The sequence below is a fragment of the Euphorbia lathyris genome, chromosome 5 (genome assembly GCF_963576675.1).
Source record: "Euphorbia lathyris chromosome 5, ddEupLath1.1, whole genome shotgun sequence".
In the NCBI taxonomy this organism is placed as follows: Eukaryota; Viridiplantae; Streptophyta; class Magnoliopsida; order Malpighiales; family Euphorbiaceae; genus Euphorbia; species Euphorbia lathyris.
In genome coordinates this window covers 57,025,942-57,053,131 of record NC_088914.1, presented here as the reverse complement: position 1 = coordinate 57,053,131, position 27,190 = coordinate 57,025,942, and the positions used below count along the sequence as shown (strand labels likewise).

The 27,190-nt window shown below is 33.9% G+C and overlaps 1 pseudogene; it reads right to left on the bottom strand.

The window, feature by feature from the left end:
• Nucleotides 1-21,222: 21,222 nt before the first annotated feature.
• On the bottom strand, nt 21,223-24,831 carry LOC136229810 (beta-glucosidase 12-like; annotated as a pseudogene).
• Between the last annotated feature and the right edge of the window lie 2,359 nt (nt 24,832-27,190).

Sequence of the window (27,190 nt, the reverse complement as noted above, 5' to 3'; positions counted from 1 at the left end):
AGTTTTTGCCAAATTAAATATTTAGTTATTAATGAGAAATATTTGATAAGGGGTTTTATGTATCCACATTATATTTATAAAAGAAATGCTTTTAATGAAGAATTTATTGTATCATCATTATTATTTTTCTTATTATAAAATAGTTTTGTTGTAATATTGTAATTAATTTTTTGCATAGAAACTGAAACCATGTCTATAATGTTAGTTGTTACAACTTACGATAGATTTCCACTAATTGTGTATATAAACATATACATTAACAATAATAAACAACAGTTGAGGTTTTCACTTGTTATAAAACGAAACACATTCTTCAACATCTTCTACACGAACAAAATGTTTGATTTTGAAATTGAATTCAACAAGAAAATTGGATGTCTTGTTTACATAATTACCCATTTACTAATTTCCACTATAGCTTGTGGGAATGAAAATAATATTTCAATTAATCGAGCAAGCTTTCCTGCATCCTTTGACTTTGGGATAGGATCATCTGCTTATCAGGTATATAACTAATTATAATATTCATTTTTTAAACCAAATATTCATTTTATTAAGATGTCATTATGTATTACTCCACATAAGTTTAATATTTTTTATTGAATAGTATGAAGGTGCAACAACTAAATACGAGAGAGGCCATGCATATGGGATATCTTCATTAGAAAATCCTCAGGTTTCATATCTCTACCAAGGGCATTATCTCTAGCAAGAAGGGAGCAGAAGTCTGGAAGGGTATTCCACATTTGTAAATCTGAGGCCAGACGTCCGTAATTAGCAAGAGCGTCCGCCACTTGATTTCCCTCACGGAACACATGAGAGACAACCACCTGAATATGCGTCATTGAATCTAAACAATTTAACCAATCCACACGCATTGTCCAGGGAATGATCTGCGCACGGGCACGGAAAATTCGAATAACGTAAGTCGAGTCACTTTCAATCCAGAGATGAGTCCATCCACGTGATCTCGCAATTGAAACTGCAAAAATAGCGGCTTGCAATTCTGCCATGTGTACCAAAGCACAATCAAGGGGGAAGGCAAATGACCCAAGGGAATGCCCCTGACTATTTCGAAAAACCACACCGCAAACAGCTCTACCTGAGATCACGGAGGCATCAGTGTTAGCTTTAATCCAATCAGACGGAGGGGGCTGCCATCTAACTTTAATGATTCGAGGGGCCCTATGATGACAAGCGTTTAACCCGAGATTATGGAGAATAGATAACTCCATAACAGAATTCCAAACCGATCCGTTGCTGATTCTATCAGAGCTACGAATTGCAGACCAAAGACAGCGTAATGCCTCATGAATGTTTGGTGGCTTGCTCTCAAAAATAGCAGCATTTCTTACAGACCAGATCAACCAAACAGCGTTGACAAGCGCGACTTGCTAGAGGGAAAGGACTTGCGAACTGAACTTGTGTGAGAAGGCGTGTTGTAAGAGGGTCTATAGAGAAGAATCAAGTACAAGTCTTCTACCAAATAAATCCGATATGCTGAACCAGATTTGGGAAGCAAAGGGGCAATGAACAAGCAAATGGTCACTCATCTCATAAGCCATTAAACAGACCGGACATCGAGATATTAGTGGCAGACCTCTAGCACGGAGCGCATCTTGAGTTGGTAAAGCGCCCCAGTATGCACGCCAGCAAACCATGGAGTGCGATGGCTGAATAAAAGGTTTCCAAATTGACTGAAAAACCAAAGGCAAAGTCGGAGGAGCACGTAGCCAGTGATAGAATAACTTTACCGTGAAGAGGCCATTGCTCGCAGGTCTCCAAAAACATAAATCATATTCAGAGCCATTTTCATGCATATTCGGGATGCGCTGGTGCAACGGACTAGCCAGCATCGAAAGATCCCGCCAGTTGTCATTTTCATAAAAATCTGAGATTCTATCAGTGAGCTTCAAACGGTCTGACATAGAAATCCCAAGCTGTTCAGCCAAGGGAGGCAAAATCCATTCCGAATTCCAGAATGACAACTCAGAAGATGATCCAAATGACAAAAAACAATTTTCCCGTAACTTGAGATAGGCGGCCTTGATAGACCACCAAACAGACGATCGCTGCAACCGAAACTTTTGCATACCAGCCCTGTTTAGAAACCGCATCCTCAACAAATTAAAGCATAAAGAATTAGAGGAAAGAAAGCCCCACGCCAATTTACCACTCATAGCCAAGTTAAGGGTCGAGAGGTGTTTAATACCCAACCCTCCTTCCTTTAAGGACTTTAAGCAAACCTTCCAAGGAACAGTAACAAGCTTTTTAGACAAAACTGAACCCGTCCAAATGAAATTCCTCATGTGTCTATTGAGTCTATTTAGCAAACTCACAGGCCATTTGTAAACCATAAAGGTGTGGATCAGAGAGCTAGTGATAACTGAATTAACAAGTGTCAGCCTACCAGCCATAGAGAGAGACGTCCCCGCCCAGCGCGAGAAAGATAGAATAATTCTATCCGCAGTCGCCGCAAGCTATTTAGCTCTTAGGATCCGTTGAAAAAGAGGAACGCCCAAGTAATTAAACAGGAGAGATCCAATTTTGATTCCAATTAGACCCGCCAATCTGTTCCGACGTCTGAGTAAGATCGAATCCCCGAAGAAAATCTCAGACTTTTGCCAATTCATTAATTGTCCAGATAGAGAGCCATATAAATCAAAATATCCATGAGAGCATGTATGTTCGAGATGCTTGCCCTGTAGAAAACTAAAATATCATCTGCGTAAAACAAGTGCGAAGGCATTACAGAAGAAGTAGAATAACCCATCGGAGACAGCGACCCACGCAGGGTGTGAGCATTGATAAAACGGCTAAGGAAATCCTCTGTTAAACCAAATAGAAGAGGAGAAAGAGGATCTCCTTGTCTTACTCCTCGAGAGCAAGAGAAATACCCAGCAGATCCATTAGCACTGAGAATCGAGATATGAGTCGAAGAGAGTATCGCATGAATCCAATCAATGAATTGAGAGGAAAAACCAAACGACTTAAGAACTGTTAGGGATTATTGCCAGTTAATCAACTGTAGCGCAGCGGAATTGCGGTTTAAAATTTATTTCTAATCCCTTTAATTTGATCTTTGTACGTTAACCATTGATTGAATAAAGCCTTTTGATCCGTTTAGGGCTATAAACATACCCGGACTGTCTCTTCTAGAGACAGCTGAAGAATCCACAAGGTAGTAAGATCTCCGTAGTCAGATGCACGAACAGCTATTGAGTCTGAACCGGTGCTAGCCGAAGAACGAAGAAGAACTGGAGAGATTGTGATATTTGCCAACCAAATCCCACTTTTTCAAAATGTATGCTTCTGCCGAATTCACCTATCTTGAATTCTTGTGGTGGCCGCAAAGCATATATTGGTTAGATACTTTTTTAGGTTTTAGGCTTTTATAGTGTAGCTATTCCTAAACCTAATTGGTTTAGGATTAATTGGTTAATTACAAAACTAATCTAATCCTAACATAATCACTTAAATAAATACCAATAGTATTTATTCTGTGCAATTAGTTATAATTAGATTAAATTTAATTACCCCAATTAAATAATTAACATTAATTAATAAATTGACGTATTAGTTTGATTAATTATTCACGAATGCAATTTCATTAATTTACAAATTAATTAATTACATCCTGTAAACTAATTAACCAATTAAATACTCAACACCTAAATCCATTAATCAATTACATTAATACAAAGTATCAATTAATCAATTAATTAACCACCAATTAATTACCTTGACATTTTACTATCAACCAATTAATTAATCTCATCCCTCCAGTGTACCGTTCTAGAAGTTCTAACTCAGATGTTCAATGTGCACGATCCTATGGGACTGTCCTTAGCTAGCAGTGGGCTCACGGCCCACATATAGTAAGTGGGTTCTAGCAAACCATTACTGCCCCTAACCAATACAGCTATTTCAGCAGTCTAAAGATGCAGCGACCCTGTAGTTATCTCTTAACTTCTTTTACCATTTGATATCGATATTATAAACTAGAGGCATGGCGGCTGTCATCCTCTCCGATGTTTATGATATTTCTTGATCTTAAGTAGATTGATGAAACAGATAAGTAAACTACTTATCAGGGTGTGGCCACGCACTTATCAATCTCACTTATCAACTGGCCTGTGATATCATCTCACTATTACATGAGTGGTAATTCCATCACTTCAATATCAATACCAACGTGTTCACCTGTTCACCCAATCATACCCGTATTTAGCATCCTGTTACAGACCTGTTAGGCGTATGTCAAAGTGAACCGGATCCCATATTGATATTATAATGAAATCTGGTCTAAAGATAGTTAGAGACCTACTTAAGAAAACTAATGACACAACCACCATGTAGTTTTCTCGGGCGTATCGATCCAGTCACATGTATACAACATGTACCCATATTCACAACTGACTTATCAAGTGCTATGGCTAGTATCAATTACTACCATACAGTCGTCGAATATACAAGTCCGTGGTCCTAATCATTCCCATGATAGAATGGACTTGGGATATGGTTTTACGATTATCAATCAATGGATTCTCTATTCATATTATAGCACAAGATATAAATGAACTAGATGAATGCCTTTATTAATGTAACACAAATAGTGTATATATGCAAGAATAATCAAAAAGCATAATACAATATACATGAACCAATGCCTAAGAACTAGGGCACACCAACAGTCTCCCACTTGGATTAGTTCTAAGCAGGCATTGCCCTAATCCCTATAGATCTAGTATGACCATCATGTAGGCGTTGTGCAAGTGCCTTAGTAAACGGATCTGCGACATTATTCTCGGTGTCAACTCTATGTAATGTAATGTCACCTCTCGCCTGGATCTCCCGGATGAGGTGAAACTTTCTAAGTACATGTTTGGATCTCTTATGTGATCGGGGCTCGAGTGCTTGTTCTATGGCACCGTTGTTATCACAGAAAACATCAACTGCACCTAGGATAGTAGGAACTACACCTAAGTTAGTTATGAACTTCTTGATCCAAACTGCTTCCTTTGCAGCATCGCATGCAGCTATGTACTCAGCTTCCGTTGTAGAATCGGCAATGGTAGGCTGCTTTGAGGATCTCCAACTAATGGCACCGCCATTCAGGAGAAAAACATAACCAGACTGTGATTGTTTCTGGTCCTCATCAGTCTCGAAACTTGCATCAGTGTAACCTGATACTGCCAGCTCCTCTTGCCCACCAAAAACTAAAAAAAGATCCTTGGTACGCTTAAGGTACTTTAGGATAGCCTTAACTGCCTTCCAGTGCTCCTCGCCGGGATCTGACTGGTACCGGCTAGTCATGCTAAGTGCAAATGCAACATCTGGCCTTGTACATAACATAGAGTACATGATAGATCCTATAGCTGACGCATATGGGACCTTTTCCATGTTCTCAGGATTCCACTGAATTTCTTATACACACAAGGTTCATCAGGATTCTGCACGAAACCATATTCAGTTATGGCTTCATTGAATCTCTGATTCTAAGACCTAGATGCTTGCTTCAATCCATAAATGGATCTTTGAAGCTTGCATACTCGGTTAGGATACTTCGGATCGATAAAACCCTCTGGTTGTGTCATGTAGACATCCTCCAGTAACTTCCCATTCAGGAAAGCGGTTTTAACATCCATCTGCCATATCTCATAGTTATACCATGCAGCTATGGCCAGTACTATCCTAATGGATTTGAACATAGCAACTGGTGAAAAGGTTTCATATCATAGTCAATTCCTTGGATTTGTCTATAACCTTTTGCCACCAGTCGCCCCTTGAAGGTGTTATTGGCTTTTAATTTGAAACACCACTTGCAGCCAATTGTTTTAACACCCGGAGGTGGATCCACCAAGTTCCACACCTGGTTATCACGCATAGACTGCATTTCAGCCTCCATAGCTTTACGCCATTGATCTGATTGTGGGCTTTCAATAGCCTCTTGATAAGTCTTGGGCTCATCCTGGTCATCGACCATTATGTCCCCATCATCAGTCACGATAAAACCGTACCTTTCGAGTTGATGACGTGTCCTATCAGACCTTCTAGGTTCTTGTGTAACTGGTTCAGCCTCCTCAATTTCTTGAGGACCTAAATCAGTTACCTGAGCATCCTCAGCATCTGCTGTAGGAGTCAGTGAGTCTTGAATCTCAGCGAGATCAATATTGCTCCCACTGCCTACTTTGGAAAGGAATTCCTTTTCCAAAAAGACTGCAAACCTGGCCACGAATGTTTTATTCTCGGCTGGGTTGTAGAAGTAATAACCCTTAGTTTCCTTAGGGTAACCCACGAACTGGCATTTGACAGATTTGGACTCTAGTTTGCCACTTATCAATTTCTTGACATGTGCATCACAACCCCAAATCTTCATGAAGGAAACGTTGGGCTTTCGGCCTGTCCATAATTCATATGGTGTTCCTTCAACTGCCTTGCTCGGTGTATTGTTAATTATATGAGCAGTAGTTTCCAAAGCAAATCCCCAAAAGGAGATAGGGAGAGAAGCTTGACTCATCATTGAGCGGACCATGTCGAGTAGGGTCCTATTCCTCCTTTCTGACACTCCATTCCATTGGGGTGTACCAGGAGGAGTGAGTTGGGATACAATCCCACACTCTCTCAAGAATGAGACAAACTCTTGGCTCAAGTATTCGCCCCCTCTATCAGACCGGAGCGCTTTTACTTTCTTGCCAAGTTGATTTTCTACTTCATTTTTAAAATCTTTGAATCTCAGAAGAGTTTCAGATTTATGTTTCATCAGATACACATACCCATACCGGCTATAGTCATCTGTGAAGGTAACAAAGTACAGAAAACCAGATCTAGCACTAGTGCTCATTGGACCGCATACATCTGAGTGTATCAGTTCCAATAGCTCTGTGGCCCTTACACCAGTTTTGGTGAAAGGCGCCTTTGTCATCTTCCCTCTTAAACAAGATTCACACGTGTCATAAGACTGCATTTCGAATGACCCTAGCGCTCCACTAGAGTAAAGCCTAGTTATGCGTTTCTCATTTATGTGGCCAAGACGGCAGTGCCAGATATATGTAGGATTTAGTTCATTAGTCTTAATCCTTTTAGCATTTATGTTATAGATTGATTCACTATGTTTTAGATCAAGGATATACAAACCATTTTCTAGAAATGTGGTTCCATAAACAATATTGCCACGATGTATAGAAATCCTACCACGTCCAATATTAAAATTAAAACCGGAAATATCCAACATAGAAACTGAGATAATATTCCTGCGCATTGCAGGTACAAAACAACAATCTCTAAGTTCTAAAACTAAACCAGTAGGCATCTCTAAAGTGTAATCTCCGATCTCCAAGGCCTCTACACGAGCACCATTGCCGACTCGAAGATCCACTTCACCAGATCCTAACAACCTCCTATTTCTCAGTCCCTGCACATTTGAACAAATGTGAGTACCACATCCAGTGTCTAAAACCCAAGATGTAGAAATAGCCAAATTTATCTCAACAACATAAATGCCAAAACCAGAAGCTTTAGCCTTCTGTTTCTCCCTTAGCTTTGGACACGTGTTCTTCCAGTGTCCCTTCTCATTACACTCATGACAGATATCATCTGCCAAGGCCAACCTACCTTTAGGAGCTGCCGCCTTCCTTGTCTTTGACTTGGCCTTTTGGGCGTTCGCCTTGGACTTGGACTTGGCCTTTCCCTTAGGTGTGTTCCCTTTATTGGCTGGTAAGGTAGCAATCAGTACAGATTCCTTCCACTCGTGTCTACAAACCTTTTGTGAGTTCATAGGACAGTCAAGGAAATCAGTCCCTGAAAGTTTTTCCTTTTCCAGGAGTGGTCTGAGTGAGTTGTTGCTTGTTGCATTCATTATTTCTTTTATGTAACTTGGTGATTTTTATCTACGTGGAAAAATTACATTAGAGTTAGAATAAAGGGCTTAAGCCAAAGATCAAATTAATAATCCATTTTAATTTGTTATTGGTGATATTTATTTGGCTGTCTTGACCAAGATCCACAATCCATCAATAATAGACCGAGCTAGGGCTCCGCCGTCGACCATTGACGATTTGGTAGGATAAACTATCCAATCCTCCGCAAGGACTCTTGGTTTGATGGGCTTTGTGACACTTAGCCCATCTGTGCTTAGGGCCTGCTCTGAGCTAATGCTACCCACGTTGAGTCCAACCACCATACACGCGTTAGCCATACCGAAGTATCCTAACCCTCGACGGCCCACTAATTACTACAGCATACCTGCTAGGGCACGTCATACACTGTAGCACTACCTGGAAGGAAGAGGTGTGAATCTGGAAAGCACTTTTAAGCGACTCAATATTTCATTATCCGGATTAATTAAGTGATACGACTTTAACATATAATTATCGCGGGTGATGATCTGGTGATCGTTGCTACTTATATTTCATGTTATACTAAGCAATTGTATAATAAAATAAACATAGAGACTCTATGGGCCTTATAATACATTCTAGTGAAACTAGATAAACTATCTAATCTTCACGAGCTTGCTTCAAGTCTCCTTGGGCTCCCACCATGGGCTTGGACCATCTGGGCTTCTTCACGATCAATTAGAATTTTATAAATAGAACCTATTCTAAAATTACATTAATAAAAGAATGGCACGCATGCCATATTTTCCAAAATAATTAAATTACAAACCGACTTTAATTTAGGGCTCATAGAACTCTATAACATGTTGCTGCACGGTAAGACATACAAATATAATGCATGATCATGGCATTCCAAAATCATCTAATAAAGTTAAGCCGAGTTACTTAGGTTGAAATCGCCAATTTTACCATATGTGACTAAGGCCCATAAAGGCCCAAACGGTTAACATCCATTTGTATGCAAAATTACAATTTCGCTCCCACTTAATTTTTAGGGTCGTCACATATCTAAAATTTAGCCATCCCAATTTAAACCGGTGTCACGGTCTATTGGGCCAATTTCACAAATTAACCATATTCAATTTTATACAAATTACCAATTCGATCAAAATTAAATATGCATGCCAATCAAAAATGTTTTAATACCAATTAATTTTTATCCAAAACACGTTTAATAAATTAAACGGTATTAGGGCCCTGATTTTATTAAATTACCCGAGAAAAATTTAAAACAAAAATCAGTCCCGTCCAATCCAAAATTAAAACATAATTTTAAATTTTCAACGGACTCGGGACAGCGACGGGGCTGCTGTCCGCGGACAGCAGCCCCGTGACTGCTGTCTGGCGGACAACATCAGTGCTGTTGTCCGCCCAACAGCAGCCGCGGGGCTGCTGTTCGCGGACAGCAGTCCCGCGACTGCTGTTCCGTGTCCGTTAAGTATTTTTTTTCCATATATATAATCTATAATTTTATTTACTGTTTTAAATCTAAATTTCAGCACAACTAAACACAAAATAAACAGAAAATATATATTCCAAAACTTCCTAAACTAATTACTAAACATAGGAATTAATAGGAATTTTCAAAACTGATTTGGAAAAATAATAAAAACCAAATCTTATTAATTTTCAATCAATCAAAACGGACTAAACCATGGCTCTGATACCACTGTTAGGGATTATTGCCAGTTAATCAACTGTAGCGCAGCGGAATTGCGGTTTAAAATTTATTTCTAATCCCTTTAATTTGATCTTTGTACGTTAACCATTGATTGAATAAAGCCTTTTGATCCGTTTAGGGCTATAAACATACCCGGACTGTCTCTTCTAGAGACGGCTGAAGAATCCACAAGATAGTAAGATCTCCGTAGTCAGATGCACGAATAGCTATTGAGTCTGAACCGGTGCTAGCCGAAGAACAAAGAAGAACTGGAGAGATTGTGATATTTGCCAACCAAATCCCACTTTTTCAAAATGTATGCTTCTACCGAATTCACCTATCTTGAATTCTTGTGGTGGCTGCAAAGCATATATTGGTTAGATAGTTTTTTAGGTTTTAGGCTTTTATAGTGTAGCTATTCCTAAACCTAATTGGTTTAGGATTAATTGGTTAATTACAAAACTAATCTAATCCTAACATAATCACTTAAATAAATACCAATAGTATTTATTCTGTGCAATTAGTTATAATTAGATTAAATTTAATTACTCCAATTAAATAAATAACATTAATTAATAAATTGACGTATTAGTTTGATTAATTATTCACGAATGCAATTTCATTAATTTACAAATTAATTAATTACATCCCGTAAACTAATTAACCAATTAAATACTCAACGCCTAAATCCATTAATCAATTACATTGATACAAAGTATCAATTAATCAATTAATTAACCACCAATTAATTACCTTGACATTTTACTATCAACCGATTAATTAATCTCATCCCTCTAGTGTACCGTTCTATAAGTTCTAACTCAGATGTTCAATGTGCACGATCCTATGGGACTGTCCTTAGCTAGCAGTGGGCTCACGGCCCACAGATAGTAAGTGGGTTCTAGCAAACCATTACTGCCCCTAACCAATACAGCTATTTCAGCAGTCTAAAGATGCAGCGACCCTGTAGTTATCTCTTAACTTCTTTTACCATTTGATATCGATATTATAAACTAGAGGCATGGTGGCTGTCATCCTCTCCGATGTTTATGATATTTCTTGATCTTAAGTAGATTGATGAAACAGATAAGTAAACTACTTATCAGGGTGTGGCCACACACTTATCAATCTCACTTATCAACTGGCCTGTGATATCATCTCACTATTACATGAGTGGTAATTCCATCACTTCAATATCAATACCAACGTGTTCACCTGTTCACCCAATCATACCCGTATTTAGCATCCTGTTACAGACCTGTTAGGCGTATGTCAAAGTGAACCGGATCCCATATTGATATTATAATGAAATCTGGTCTAAAGATAGTTAGAGACCTACTTAAGAAAACTAATGACACAACCACCATGTAGTTTTCTCGGGCGGATCGATCCAGTCACATGTATACAACATGTACCCATATTCACAACTGACTTATCAAGTGTTATGGCTAGTATCAATTACTACCATACAGTCGTCGAATATACAAGTCCGTGGTCCTAATCATTCCCATGATAGAATGGACTTGGGATATGGTTTTACGATTATCAATCAATGGATTCTCTATTCATATTATAGCACAAGATATAAATGAACTAGATTAATGCCTTTATTAATGTAACACAAATAGTGTATATATGCAAGAATAATCAAAAAGCATAATACAATATACATGAACCAATGCCTAAGAACTAGGGCACACCAACAAGAACTTCAAGCAGAAATTGCCAGTTTAACGTATCAAAGGCTTTCCTAATGTCCACCTTCAGGCACATGTTACCACCAAAACAGTTTTTATTCTAGAGATTGACACCTTCAGAAGCGATTGCAATGCACTGATGGATTTGGCGCCCTTTTATGAATCCAAATTGATTCTCTGTTACAATTCGGCTAGCAATAATGGCGAGCCTATCAGCTAAGATCTTTGAGATGATTTTGAAGGTGAAATTGCTCATAACAATCGGTATATACTGTTCAATTTTCGAGGCACCAGGGACTTTGGGGATAAGTGCCATCAAGCTTGAATTCAGCCCACCAGAGATTTTCCCATGCTGAAAGAACCACTGAACCATTTTACACACGTCACTACCCATAATGCTCCAATAGGACTGAAAGAAATGACCGGTGAAGCCGTCAGGGCCAGGAGAGCTAGAAGGATCCATGCAAAAAACCGTATGACGGATGCAATCCTCATCAGGGCAGACAGTTAGAGAAGTGTTCTCAAAATCCGTCACAACCCGAGGAACCATATCAGAAACCAGAGACAAATCCACCGGATTCCCACCTGTGCTGGCGAACAGGTTATCATAGTAAGAGATAATATGATTAGAAATAATATTTGGGTCAGTGTGAGAAACCCCATCAATTGTTAAGGCAGAAATTCCCATATACAATTTTCGCATCGCAGAGACACATTGAAAGTAGCTTGTATTACGGTCACCCTCAACAAGCCACCGCACTCGGCTTTTTTCTTTCAAATATGTTTCTTGCTGAAGCAAGTGAAGGTCCAACTTCTCATGAGTGGCCAACTCACGTTCCTGAAGATTCAATGACCATCTAGCAGATTGAATAGTCTGCTGAATATCTGCAAGGGAGCTGCGCGCCTCATCAATGTTAGCATTGAAGTTACCAAAAATATTATATTCCAATTTCTCAAAATAGTCCTCAGACCACGTAACTTATGACACAACAAAGGAGCCGGCAGAAGAGCAGGGGCAAGGTCATCCTAATGATTTTTTATTATCCCATAAAGCTCAGGATTACTAACCCACATTTTTTGAAATCTGAACCGAGAAATCCTACCAGAAGTAGTCGAAAATTTGAACAGAAGGGGGTGGTGGTCTGAGTGATGACGCGTCAGCCCCACACAGCATGAATTCCAAGTTTCTGCAAAATCAGCCGAAACTAAAGCCCTATCAAGCCGAGAATTGACACGTGCCTCACCAGTTCTCCCATTACACCAAGTGAAGAAACAACCAGTAGAGGGAATATCCAGCCAATCCCCATCATCCACAAAATTCCTGAAGTCACGACAAGGTCTCGTAGCCAGAGGCCGTCCTGTTTTCTCATGAGCCCCAAGGATTGCATTGAAGTCCCCAATTAACAACCATCTACCTTGTAAATTCAATTTGAGAGCATTTAGAGTCAAAAAGAGGTCAACACGTCTGTTTGCCCAAATACTGCCATACACAATTCCATAATAATGTTTAATGCCCTGCACATCCTGTTCCAAAACCACAAACTGTTCATGCTGAAGAATTACAGAGATTGCATCAGTCATAGCAATCCTTTGAAGAATCCAAAGAGTTGGTTTATCACGCAGATTAACAGAGATCAGTCTCATGCCAATGTTGGCCCAAAATGAAGGACGAATTGCCTCAAAATCAACCATTGGTTCTGCTAAGCAAAGAAGATCAGGTTTATGTTGCCTACATAAATCAGAAAGGAACCTTTGAGTGTTAGGGTTGAGGAGCCCCCTACAGTTCCAGAACAGAACTGTCATTCAAAACGAATAGGGGGTTTGATGGCCCGTTTCACCCGGGATTTCTCTGCCTCATGTTTTTTGCCTTTGTGTGCTTTAATTGACGTCACACTGTGCCACATTTCATCTTCTTGCTCTGCCTAGTCTGCCCAGGAAAGAGTGGGAGAAATATTGTTGTTGCCAGGAGAGTCAGGCCTCTCCACTTCATCAACCGGCTCTAATTGTCCCAAAGGGCTCCCAGCGAACACAAGCTCTTTGTCAAGGCTGACCTTCTCAACATCAATTTTCTCAGCAAGGTCAGAAACAATTCTATCCGTGGAAATTGCCACCGGGACAATTGCACGATTCTCATCAGGAGGAGAAGGTTTCTTAGTCGGAGGTTTTTGAAAAGATCGACTCTCCGGTGGTTTTTTATTTTTCCTGCAGTCATATGCCGAATGACCAATAGAAGAGAAAACTTTACAGAACTGAGGAAGCCTTTCATAAACCACTTCAATCCAGATGTTTTTCCCTGGTCTCTCAACTCCAAGCTTCGTCGGTAGTTCTCCTGCCAAATCCACATCCAACAGCAGTCTAGCAAAATGCCCAAAATCACCCCCAAGGGTGGCTTTATCAAACCGAATCAATCCCCCAATCCCTGTTGCAATGTCCGAAAGAATTTGTCTATCCCAATATTCCTATGGAAGAGAGTAGAGGCGAACCCAAACCTTTGCATTAGTGGAACGTTCGGCATAAAGATCAAAATCTGGCACCCAAGGTTGAAGACGAAAAGTGCCAGGACGGGTATTCACAATCCCCTTGTTGACAACCATATCATGTGCTTCTTTGGAAGGCAAGATTACTTGAAAATATCCTTTACCAATCGCAATTAGCCTCCATTGAGTAGTGATTCCCCAAATTTTGGTTAAACTCGCCTTGAGGTCCGCCACTTTCCAAGGGGAATCCCCTTTAGATAGAACAAGTTTTCCGATAAGAGCGTGTGAGCAGAGAGCTAATCTCCTCTCATAGGTAGCTTGCGAAATCCGAATGGATTTCAGGCCTCTAATGTCAGTAACCGTAGCAGAGGACTGATGAACCTCAGGAATGCCTCGTTTAACAACAGAGGAGAAAGACGGCACGGGTTTGTCACCAGTAAGGGGCTGATGAGGCAGATCCGAAGCAAAACAGAGCTTAGGATTGAAGAGAACTTCGATACTAAGGAAATCATCCGGAGGAGGAGCCATGATCATAAAAGAGAGAGATAGATCTGAGATCTAAAAGAGAGAGATAGATCTGAGAGAGAGATAGATCTCAAAACTCTCCATCTTCATAAAAATTCTTCACCATGATAATAGATCTGAGAGAGAGAAGACAGATCTGAAAGACAGAAGATAAATCTAGAAGAGAGAGAAAGATCTAAAAAAGAGAGATAGATCTGAGAGAGAAGATAGATCTCAAAACTCTTCATCTTCATAAAAATTCTTCACCATGACAACAGATCTGAGAGAGAGAAAACAGATCTGAAAGAGAGAAGATAGATCTAAAAGAAACTGCTGATTGGATGATAAATTTTATATGATGTTGTTTATTAGGTTATTACGAATGTAATGTGCCTCTTGTTGTTAATTACTTAAGTTTTCTTTTTTCTCTTTTTTTTTTTGGATTTTCTATGATACTCTTTATTTCTTGAAATATTTTTATTAGAATTTTAAATATTGTTATAATTTAATTATGTAGAGAGTAATTAAAGTTCCTAAATCTAATTTAATTGAACAGGGTACTTGGATGTATATCTATCCAAAAGGGCTTCAATATTATCTACTTTACATTAGAAATAAGTACAATGACCCTGTAATCTATATTACAGAGAATGGTAAAAAACAACTACACACATAAGAATAATAAACAATTATTTCATATTCTTACATTTATTTTGTTTTGTATTAGGAGTTGCTGAGCATAAAGATAACACAAGTTCTATTTTCGAATATGAGAAAGTGAGAATAGAATATTTTCATAGTCATCTAAGTCGCACTCTTGAAGCAATAAGGTGAGTATTATAAATTACAAAAAAAAAACAATAATGGTGATTTTGTTGATAAAAAAAAAAGAATTGATGACTTGAACATGCTTGGAGTAAACGTAAAGGGGTACATAGCATGGTCGATTTAAGACAATTTTGAGTGGACAACTGGCTACACAGCCAAATCTGGAATAGTTCATGTTGACTTCAAAAATGGATTCAAAAGATACCCAAAACAATCATCATTTTGGTTCAAAAAATTTCTTATTGTTACTAGTATAGAGTAGCTTACGTGGCTCTTTTCTTTTACTTGTTCAATGTACACAACATAAATTAATAAGCATAATAAAGTATTCCTGTTAGTATAGAGTAGCTTACGTGGCTCTCTTCTTTTACTTGTTCAATGTACAACATAAATTAATAAGCATAATAAAGTATTCCTGTTAATATGGGTTTTCCTAAGGATAATGTCTAATTGCATCATTCAGTATATTTTAGCTTCTTCTAATGACAATCAACCTTCTTTTATTTCCTCATATTTCACTCAATTGAACAAATTTTGAGAAGAAATGGCCTTTACCTTCTTGTACATATGGTGAAGCTAGTTATGTCAATGAGCAATGTTTCAAAACTATTACATATCTAAATTGGTTAAAGAGTGGTTTCAAGAAGAAAATAATTTAGCTAAAGCATGAGATTTTGTCTTTCTTATAATGAAAATAGTAATGACATATGTGAAAGATCAACTAATGGAAAACGAGAATGGGGGATGTTCTAAAAAGAATTGCAAAAGTACTTCAGAAGGAAATATATCTAGGAGATTCAAACTAGAATATATATGGTGTGGCCGGTGTGTCAGCCACGTGTTTTGTCCAATATTCAAAATTTTTTACTATTTAGAAAACTCTTTGCTAATACGAATTCATCTCATGGACCAAGCCTTTAAAGCATCATTTACTTTAATTTATAACCATATGAATTAGAACTGTAGTAAAATATGATAATATTATCTCTATTAGTCTATTAGTGATGTCTCTCAATCCACACGATGATCACGATCGGACTTGAAAAGACCTAAAACAATCAACAAACAGTTAGGGAGGGGCCGCTCAACTCAGTGATCTACTTTAAGGAAGTAAATTTGAAAACAGTATGTGTTTGAAGAATGAATGCATACCTTGTGGCGTTTGTCAATGGGCTATTTATAGAGATCTGAAAATATACCTTAGATTGAGTACCTTTCCACGTCTAAGTAATTAATTGGCTTTAGAGCCATTCCATTTTTACTTTTTTCATAAGATTCGATGTGTTATTTGGAAAAGGAGCATATCTTTGGAGTCCATAATGCTCATTAGTTCATGTGTCCAGTTAGTTAAGCTTTATGCTAAAGTTTCTAGTTGATATGAGCCTATTTAAGGACTCTCCTCCCTAGGGATTCATTGAACTTTAAGACTACAACCTTCGGGCTTTCCTTCCTGCAAAGGTAGTTTGACCATGGACATATACTTTTTCACCACCTCCCAACGTGCTTCAAAATTCCGGTGAACGGAATCCGGGTGAGCGTTTTCTGGCAAGAAAAAAAGTGCCCAGAAAATTCTCAAAAAATTCCAGAAAATGTAAAACATTATTCTGAGAAACTTTAATTCTTGGATCGAAGCGGGATTTCTTACGATTTAGTCCCAATAAAAATTGTTTTTTAAGTTTATCCATTTTACAGGCTTCAACAATATATTAGGTCAAAAGGTTTTATACTTTTTTATAACCGACAGTTATGAGAATCAAAGGGTTTTAAGCTTTTTGTAACTGATGATGGGTATAATGAACATTAATCTTCTTTTACAACTCATCTATGGCTGACATGATATGTTCACATAATATGTTTTGAACTCAACTTTTATATATAGATAGAGATATGCGTTAGGGGCATAAGATTATGTACAAATTATTTAATGTTTTTAATAATGACGATCTATAAAAATGCATCTAAAAAATTGTTGGTATATGTGTGTGTGTGTTTTTCTTTGTAGTGATTTGGAGAACATTAATGAGGAAAGTTTTTTTAAGTTTTTGCCAAACTAAATATTTAGTTATTAATGAGAAATATTTAATAAGGGGTTTTATTTATCCACATTATATTTATAAAAAAATGCTTTTAATGAAGAATTTATTGTATCATCATTATTATTTTTCTTATTATAGAATAGTTTTGTTGTAATATTATAATTAATTGTTTGCATAGAAACTGAAACCATGTCTATAATGTTAGTTGTTACAACTTACGATAGACTTCCACTAATTGTGTATATAAACATATACATTAACAATAATAAACATCAGTTCAGGTTTTCAGTTGTTATAAAAAGAAACACATTCTTCAACATCTTCTACACGAACAAAATGTTTGATTTTGAAATTGAATTCAACAAGAAAATTGGATGTCTTGTTTACATAATTACCCATTTACTAGTTTCCACTATAGCTTGTGGGAATGAAAATAATATTTCAACTAATCGAGCAAGTTTTCCTGCATCCTTTGACTTTGGGATAGGATCATCTGCTTATCAGGTATATAACTAATTATAATATTCATTTTTTTAAACCAAATATTCATTATATTAAGATGTCATTATGTATTACTCCACATAAGTTTAATATTTTCCATCTCTTGGTCTAGAGTTTTACCTAGTAAGTTTACCGTTATATATTTTTATTTATTAGCTCTTTTGAAAAAAATAGTTACTTTTTCTAACTTTATTTCTCTTATATTTTGTACAATAATTTAGAAAGAGGGCAACGTGGAGGAGTAAATAAAAAAGGCATCAACCACTATAATAAACTCATTACACCTATTATCAAAAGGTTTAATAGCAATGTCCCTTTCCCTTATTAATATATTTCATTTACTTTGCAATTTTAAATAAGTAATACATTACTAATTTTAAAGCTTAATATTTTGGTTAGTTTTAGGAAACAATTTCTATTTTCCATTTTTTGTATTAAAAAATCAAAATAGTTTCTTTTTCATTTCTTTTTGTAGTAATCATTATCATATATCGAATTAGTGAAGAATTTTTTTTTACTAAAGATTATTATAGTTTAAAATTTTATTTAAATTCAATAATATAAATACACTATTGTGATAAGAATTATTATTTATAAAATTATTAAAAACTATAAATAGTAAAATATATGAAAACCAAAAGAACATAATATATATATACATACACACGTGGGAGTGACTAAGTAAAAAATAAGAAAAAGAATTAAAATATGTGAATAGTGGTCGTATAAAGTATAAAATGTATTAGAGCATAAAACATGACAAAAAAGTCTTATTTTCTAAATTCTCGATTGAGTAATTTATACAACTAAACAAAAAGTCATGTCTTTCGATTTCGTTGAAAAAATTTCTTAGAAAATCACCATCTTTTCCATAGCTAACAAACCTTAGACTGTGCTTTAATCTTTGGTATATTTTCACTTTATTTGACAAATTTTGACACTTAAATTTTATAAATATTTTGCATAAAATATTAAGACAAACAAGAACTCATGTTTAAAGACTTTCCCATAAATTGACCTTTATTTCTTCCAAATGTCATTTAGAAGGAAACAAATATATTAAATAATGAATACTTGTTTATTTTGAAGGTATCAAACCGATTGTAACTCTATTCCATTGGGATCTTCCACAAGTTATAGAAGATCAATATCAAGGTTTTCTAAACCCTAAAATTATGTAAGTACAAGTTTAAATATGTGTATGAGAAACGACTATTCATATTAATCTGCTTTAATTATTTGTGTGAGAACTCGTAATTCATATTGTCCTATTATATGACAGTGATGATTTTGGTGATTATGCTGAGTTGTGCTTTAATACATTTGGCGATCGAGTAAAGCTTTAGGTCACTATAAATGAGCCAATGATGTATGCACAACAAGGTTATGCAAGTGCAACGTTTGCTCTAGGTAGATGTTCAAACCGTTCAAGATGCTCTGCAGGTGATTCTAGTGTTGAACCATACATAGAAGCACACCATCTACTCCTTTGCTCATGTTGCCGCGGTCAAACTATATAAAGAAAAATATCAGGTGAAATCTTTATTCATTCTGAATATTAATGTGTAAATAAAATAAATAATCATTTTTAAAATATAAATACTCGTAAATCTATAATTTTATAGCATAATTGATAATAATTTCCTTGTTTGCCAAAAAAAAAATCCTTAGAATGCAAGCATAAAGAGAAATCATAAAATAAATAATCCATTGTACGAGACTCTACTAATAACATCTTAATTATTTAAGTTATGGAAATCTAACATGCTTAATAGACTCACAAACATAAAATGATAAAATATTTATTAATTTATTTAATTTCTTTCAAACTTTGTAGATTTCCCAAAAAGGTCAAATTGGAATTTCACTAAATACTAACTGGATGGTGCCATACTCAAATTCACAAAAAGACCAACTGGCAACAAATCGAGGTTTTGCTTTTACATATGGTTGGTATGTATTTATTTATTTTTATTTATGTTTGAATATATATAAATATGGATATGTGTATCAAAATAAGATAAAATGGAACTGAATTTACTTTTTTGTTCTATTGAAGGTTTATGGAGCCACTATATTCTGGATCTTACCCACTAGAAATGATTGTTAATGTGGGAAAAAGATTACCAAATTTTACTAAGGAGGAATCCAATACGATTAAATGATCTTATGATTTCATCGGAATCAATTACTATACTGCGAGATATATTGCTGATACTCCTTGTCGAACTCAAAATTTGAACTAGATCACTGACTCTTGTATCGATATTAAAAGTATGTAAATCAACTTTTTTCTTCACTAAAATTACCTTATTATTTTCTAATCAAAGAAATTACTTACTTTAGGTGAACGAAATGGAATTCCAATTGGTCCTCATAGAGAGGTATAATTTATAAATTAATATAAAACTTAAGTATCATAAAGTGACTTTTTTATTTATCATGCTACTCTTTATTTCTTGAAATATTTTTATTAGAATTTTAAATATTGTTATAATTTAATTATGTAGAGAGTAATTAAAGTTCCTAAATTTAATTTAATTGAACAGGGTACTTGGATGTATATCTATCCAGAAGGGCTTCAATATTATCTACTTTACATTAGAAACAAGTACAATGACCCTGTAATCTATATTGCAGAGAATGGTAAAAAACAACTACACACATAAGAATAATAAACAATTATTTCATATTCTTACATCTATGTTGTTTTGTATAAGGAGTTGATGAGAATAAAGATAACACAAGTTCTATTTTTGAAGATGAGAAAGTGAGAATAGAATATTTTCATAGTCATCTAAGTCGCACTCTTGAAGCAATAAGGTGAGTATTATAAATTACAAAAAAAAAACAATAATGGTGATTTTGTTGATAAAAAAATGAATTGATGACTTGAACAGGCTTGGAGTAAACGTAAAGGGCTGCATAGCATGGTCGTTTTTAGACAATTTTGAGTGGACAGCTGGCTACACAGCCAAATCTGGAATAGTTCATGTTGACTTCAAAAATGGATTCAAAAGATACCCAAGACAATCATCATTTTGGTTCAAAAAATTTCTTACTGTTACTAGTATAGAGTAGCTTACGTGGTTCTCTTCTTTTACTTGTTCAATGTACACAACATAAATTAATAAGCATAATAAAGTATAGCTGTTAATATGGGTTTTCCTAAGGATAATGTCTAATTGCATCATTCAGTATATTTTAGCTTCTTCTAATGACAATCAACCTTCTTTTATTTCCTCATATTTCACTCAATTGAACAAATTTTGAGAAGAAATGGCATTTACCTTCTTGTACATATGGTGAAGCTAGTTATGTCAATGAGCAATGTTTCAAAACTATTACCTATCTAAATTGGTTAAAGAGTGGTTTCAAGAAGAAAATAATTTAGCTAAAGCATGAGATTTTGTCTTTCTTATAATGAAAATAGTAATGACATATATGAAAGATCAACTAATGGAAAACGAGAATGGGGGATGTTCTAAAAAGAATTGCAAAAGTACTTCAGAAGGAAATATATCTAGGAGATTCAAACTAGAATATATATGGTGTGGCCGGTGTGTCAGCCACGTGTTTTGTCCAACATTCAATTTTTTTTACTATTTAGAAAACTCTTTGCTAATACGAATTCATTTTTTTGAACCAAAATGATGATTGTTTTGGGTATCTTTTGAATCCATTTTTGAAGTCAACATGAACTATTCCAGATTTGGCTGTGTAGCCAGCTGTCCACTCAAAATTGTCTAAAAACGACCATGCTATGTACCCCTTTACGTTTACTCCAAGCCTGTTCAAGTCATCAATTCATTTTTTTATCAACAAAATCACCATTATTGTTTTTTTTTTGTAATTTATAATACTCACCTTATTGCTTCAAGAGTGCGACTTAGATGACTATGAAAATATTCTATTCTCACTTTCTCATCTTCAAAAATATAACTTGTGTTATCTTTATTCTCATCAACTCCTAATACAAAACAACATAGATGTAAGAATATGAAATAATTGTTTATTATTCTTATGTGTGTAGTTTTTTACCATTCTCTGTAATATAGATTACAGGGTCATTGTACTTGTTTCTGATGTAAAGTAGATAATATTGAAGCCCTTCTGGATAGATATACATCCAAGTACCCTGTTCAATTAAATTAGATTTAGGAACTTTAATTACTCTCTACATAATTAAATTATAACAATTTTTAAAATTCTAATAAAAATATTTCAAGAAATAAAGAGTAGCGTGATAAATAAAAAAGTCACTTTATGATACTTAAGTTTTATATTAATTTATAAATTATACCTCTATATGAGGACCAATTGGAATTCCATTTCGTTCACCCAAAGTAAGTAATTTCTTTGATTAGAAAAGAATAAGGTAATTTTAGTGAAGAAAAAAGTTGATTTACATACTTTTAATATCGATACAAGCGTCAGTGATGTAGTTCAAATTTTGAGTTCGACAAGGAGTATCAGCAATATATCTCGCAGTATAGTAATTGATTCCGATAAAATAATAAGATCCTTTAATCGTATTGGATTCCTCCTTAGTAAAATTTGGTAATCTTTTTCCCACATTAACAATCATTTCTAGTGGGTAAGATCCAGAATATAGTGGCTCCATAAACCTTCAACAGAACAAAAAAGTAAATTCAGTTCCATTTTATTTTATTTTGATATACATATCCATATTTATATATATTCAAACATAAATAAAAATAAATAAATACATACCAACCATATGTAAAAGCAAAACCTCGATCTGTTGCCAGTTGGTCTTCTTGTGAATTTGAGTATGGCACCATCCAGTTAGTATTTAGTGAAATTCCAATTTGACCTTTTTGCGAAATCTACAAAGTTTTAATTGAAAGAAATTAAAGAAATTAATAAATATTTTATCATTTTATGTTTGCGAGTGTATTAAGCATGTTAGGTTTCCATAACTTAAATAATTAAGATGTTATTAGTAGAGTCTCCTACAATGGATTATTTATTTTATGATTTCTCTTTATGCTTGCATTATAAGGATTTTTTTTGGCAAACAAGGAAATTATTATCAATTATGCTATAAAATTATAGTTTTACGAGTATTTATATTTTAAAAATGATTATTTATTTTATTTACACATTAATATTCAGAATGAATATAGATTTCACCTGATATTTTTTTTATATAGTTTGACCGCGGCAGCATGAGCAAGGAGTAGATGGTGTGCTACTATGTATGGTTCAACATTGGAATCACCTGCAGAGCATCTTGAACGGTTTGAACATCTACCTGGAGCAAACGTTGCACTTGCATAACCTTGTTTTGCATACATCATTGGCTCATTTATAGTGACCCAAAGCTTTACTCGATCGCCAAATGTCTTAAAGCACAACTCAGCATAATCACGAAAATCATCACTGTCATATAATAGGACAATATGAATTACGAGTTCTCACACAAATAATTAAAGCAGATTAATATGAATAGTCGTTTCTCATACAAATATTTAAACTTGTACTTACATAATTTTAGGGTTTAGAAAACCTTGATATTGATCTTCTATAACTTGTGGAAGATCCCAATGGAATAGAGTTACAATCGGTTTGATACCTTCAAAATAAACAAGTATTCATTATTTAATATATTTGTTTCCTTCTAAATGACATTTGGAAGAAATAAAGGTCAATTTATGGAAAAGTCTTTAAACATGAGTTCTTGTTTATCTTAATATTTTATGTAAAATATTTATAAAATTTAAGTGTCAAAATTTGTCAAATAAAGTGAAAATATATCAAAGATTAAAGCACATTCTAAGGTTTGTTAGCTATGGAAAAGATGGTCATTTTTTAAGAATTTTTTTCAACTAAATCGAAAGACATGACTTTTTATTTAGTTGTATAAATTACTCAATTGAGAATTTAGAAAATAAGACTTTTTTTGTCATATTTTATGCTATAATACATTTTATACTTTATACGACCACTATTCACATATATTTTAATTCTTTTTCTTGTTTTTTTACTTAGTAACTCCCACGTGTGTATGTATATATATATATATATATTATGTTCTTTTTGTTTTCATATATTTTACTATTTATAGTTTTTAATAATTTTATAAATAATAATTCTTATCACAATAATGTATTTATATTATTGAATTTAAATAAAATTTTAAAATATAATATTCTTTCGTAAAAATATATTTTGCACTAATTCGATATATAATAATGATTACTATAAAAAGAAATGAAAAAGAAACTATTTTCATTTTTTAATACACAAAATGGAAATAGAAATTGTTTCCTAGAACTAACCAAAATATTAGGCTTTAAAATTAGTAATGTATTACTTATTTAAAATTGCAAAGTAAATAAAATATATTAATAAGGGAAAGGGACATTGCTATTAAACAATTTGATAATAGGTGATTAATGAGTTTATTATAGTGGTTGATGCCTTTTTTATTTACTCCTCCACGTCGCCGTCCTTCTAAATTATTGTACAAAATATAAGAGAAATAAAGTTAGAAAAAGTAACTATTTTTTTTTCAAAAGAGCTAATAAATAAATATATATAACGGTAAACTTACTAGGTAAAACTCTAGACCAAGAGATGGAAAATCTATAAATATCAAAACCTATGTCTTTCAGTATACGCACATCTTCCTGGTGAAATATATATGTATGTTATTAGATTAATTAAGAAATATATTTATGACGTATAAAAACAACATATCTACCTTGTATCTATGATACTAGTCAGTGGTAATACTAGCATTACTGTGGTCAGCTACAGAACCTGCACCATATCCAAATTTTATATTAAAAAAATATATACATTTTTTAAATAATCATAAAGTTTGAGCAGTTTAGGTTTGATTAAAAACATATGAAACCTGATGATTTTTTAATGAAAGTATCACATATGCATGGTCCTCTCCCGTCTTTAGTTGTTGCACCTTCATACTATTCAATAAAAAAATATTAAACTTATGTGGAGTAATACATAATGACATCTTAATAAAATGAATATTTGGTTTAAAAAAAATGAATATTATAATTAGTTATATACCTGATAAGCATATGATCCTATCCCAAAGAAAAAGGATGCAGGAAAACTTGCTCGATTAATTGAAATATTATTTCCATTCCCATAAGCTATAGTGGAAACTAGTAAATGGGTAATTATGTAAACAAGACATCCAATTTTCTTGTTGAATTCAATTTCAAAATCAAACATTTTGTTCGTGTAGAAGATGTTGAAGAATGTGTTTCTTTTTATAACAAGTGAAAACCTCAACTGATGTTTATTATTGTTAATGTATATGTTTATATACACAATTAGTGGAAGTCTATCGTAAGTTGTAACAACTAACATTATAGACATGGTTTCAGTTTCTATGCAAACAATTAATTACAATATTACAACAAAACTATTCTATAATAAGAAAAATAATAATGATGATACAATAAATTCTTCATTAAAAGCATTTCTTTTATAAATATAATGTGGATACATAAAACCCCTTATTAAATATTTCTCATTAATAACTAAATATTTAATTTGGCAAAAACTTAAAAAAACTTTCCTCATTAATGTTCTCCAAATCACTACAAAGAAAAACACACACACATATATCAACAATTTTTTAAATGCATTTTTATAAATCGTCATTATTAAAAACATTAAATAATTTGTACATAATCTTATGCCCCTAACGCATATCTCTATCTATAAAAGTTGAGTTCAAAACATATTATGTGAACATATCATGTCAGCAATAGATGAGTTGTAAAAATTATAAAATCTATTATAGTGAAACACACAGTTGATAACAAAATATCACACTAGATATAAAAATTACAGGTAAAAAAATAAAAATATCTTAATTTTTTTAAGTAGATTAATGTTCATCCCCTCCATCGTCGGTTAGAAAAAGCATACAACCCTTCCCATATTTATCGGTTATAAAGAAACTTCAAATCATTTCATTCCATATTTGTCGGTTACAAAATATTTAAAACCTTTTGATTCTCATATCTGTTACAAAGCTTAAAACCCTCTAATTAAAAGAAGATTAATGTTCATTATACCCATCATCGGTTACAAAAAGCTTAAAACCCTTTGATTCTCATAATATTTATTAATTTATTTAATTTCTTTCAATTAAAACTTTGTAGATTTCGCAAAAAAGTCAAATTGGAATTTCACTAAATACTAACTGGATGGTGCCATACTCAAATTCACAAAAAGACCAACTAGCAACAGATCGAGATTTTGCTTTTACATATGGTTGGTATGTATTTATTTATTTTTATTTATGTTTGAATTTATATAAATATGGATATCTATATCAAAATAAAATAAAATGGAACTGAATTTACTTTTTTGTTCTGTTGAAGGTTTATGGAGCCACTATATTCTGGATCTTACCCACTAGAAATGATTGTTAATGTGGGAAAAAGATTATCAAATTTTACTAAGGACGAAACCAATACGATTAAAGGATCTTATGGTTTCATCGGAATCAATTACTATACTGCGAGATATATTGCTGATACTCCTTGTCGAACTCAAAATTTGAACTACATCACTGACTCTTGTATCGATATTAAAAGTATGTAAATCAACTTTTTTCTTCACTAAAATTACCTTATTATTTTATAATCAAAGAAATTACTTACTTTAGGTGAACGAAATGGAATTCCAATTGGTCCTCATATAGAGGTATAATTTATAAATTAATATAAAACTTAAGTATCATAAAGTGACTTTTTTATTTATCATGCTACTCTTTATTTCTTGAAATATTTTTATTAGAATTTTAAATATTGTTATCATTTAATTATGTAGAGAGTAATTAAAGTTCCTAAATCTAATTTAATTGAACAGGGTACTTGGATGTATATCTATCCAGAAGGGCTTCAATATTATCTACTTTACATCAGAAACAAGTACAATGACCCTGTAATCTATATTACAGAGAATGGTAAAAAACAACTACACACATAAGAATAATAAACAATTATTTCATATTCTTACATTTATTTTGTTTTGTATTAGGAGTGGTTGAGCATAAAGATAACACAAGTTCTATTTTTGAAGATGATAAATTGAGAATAGAATATTTTCATAGTCATCTAAGTCGCAGTCTTGAAGCAATAAGGTGAGTATTATAAATTACAAAAAAAAAACAATAATGGTGATTTTGTTGATAAAAAAATGAATTGATGACTTGAACAGGCTTGGAGTAAACGTAAAGGGGTAGCTACACAGCCAAATCTGGAATAGTTCATGTTGACTTCAAAAATGGATTCAAAAGATACCCAAAACAATCATCATTTTGGTTCAAAAAATTTCTTACTGTTACCAGTATAGAGTAGCTTACATGGCTCTCTTCTTTTACTTGTTCAATGTACACAACATAAATTAATAAGCATAATAAAGTATTCCTGTTAATATGGGTTTTCCTAAGGATAATGTCTAATTGCATCATTCAGTTTATTTTAGCTTCTTCTAATGACAATCAACCTTCTTTTATTTCCTCATATTTCACTCAATTGAACAAATTTTGAGAAGAAATGGCCTTTACCTTCTT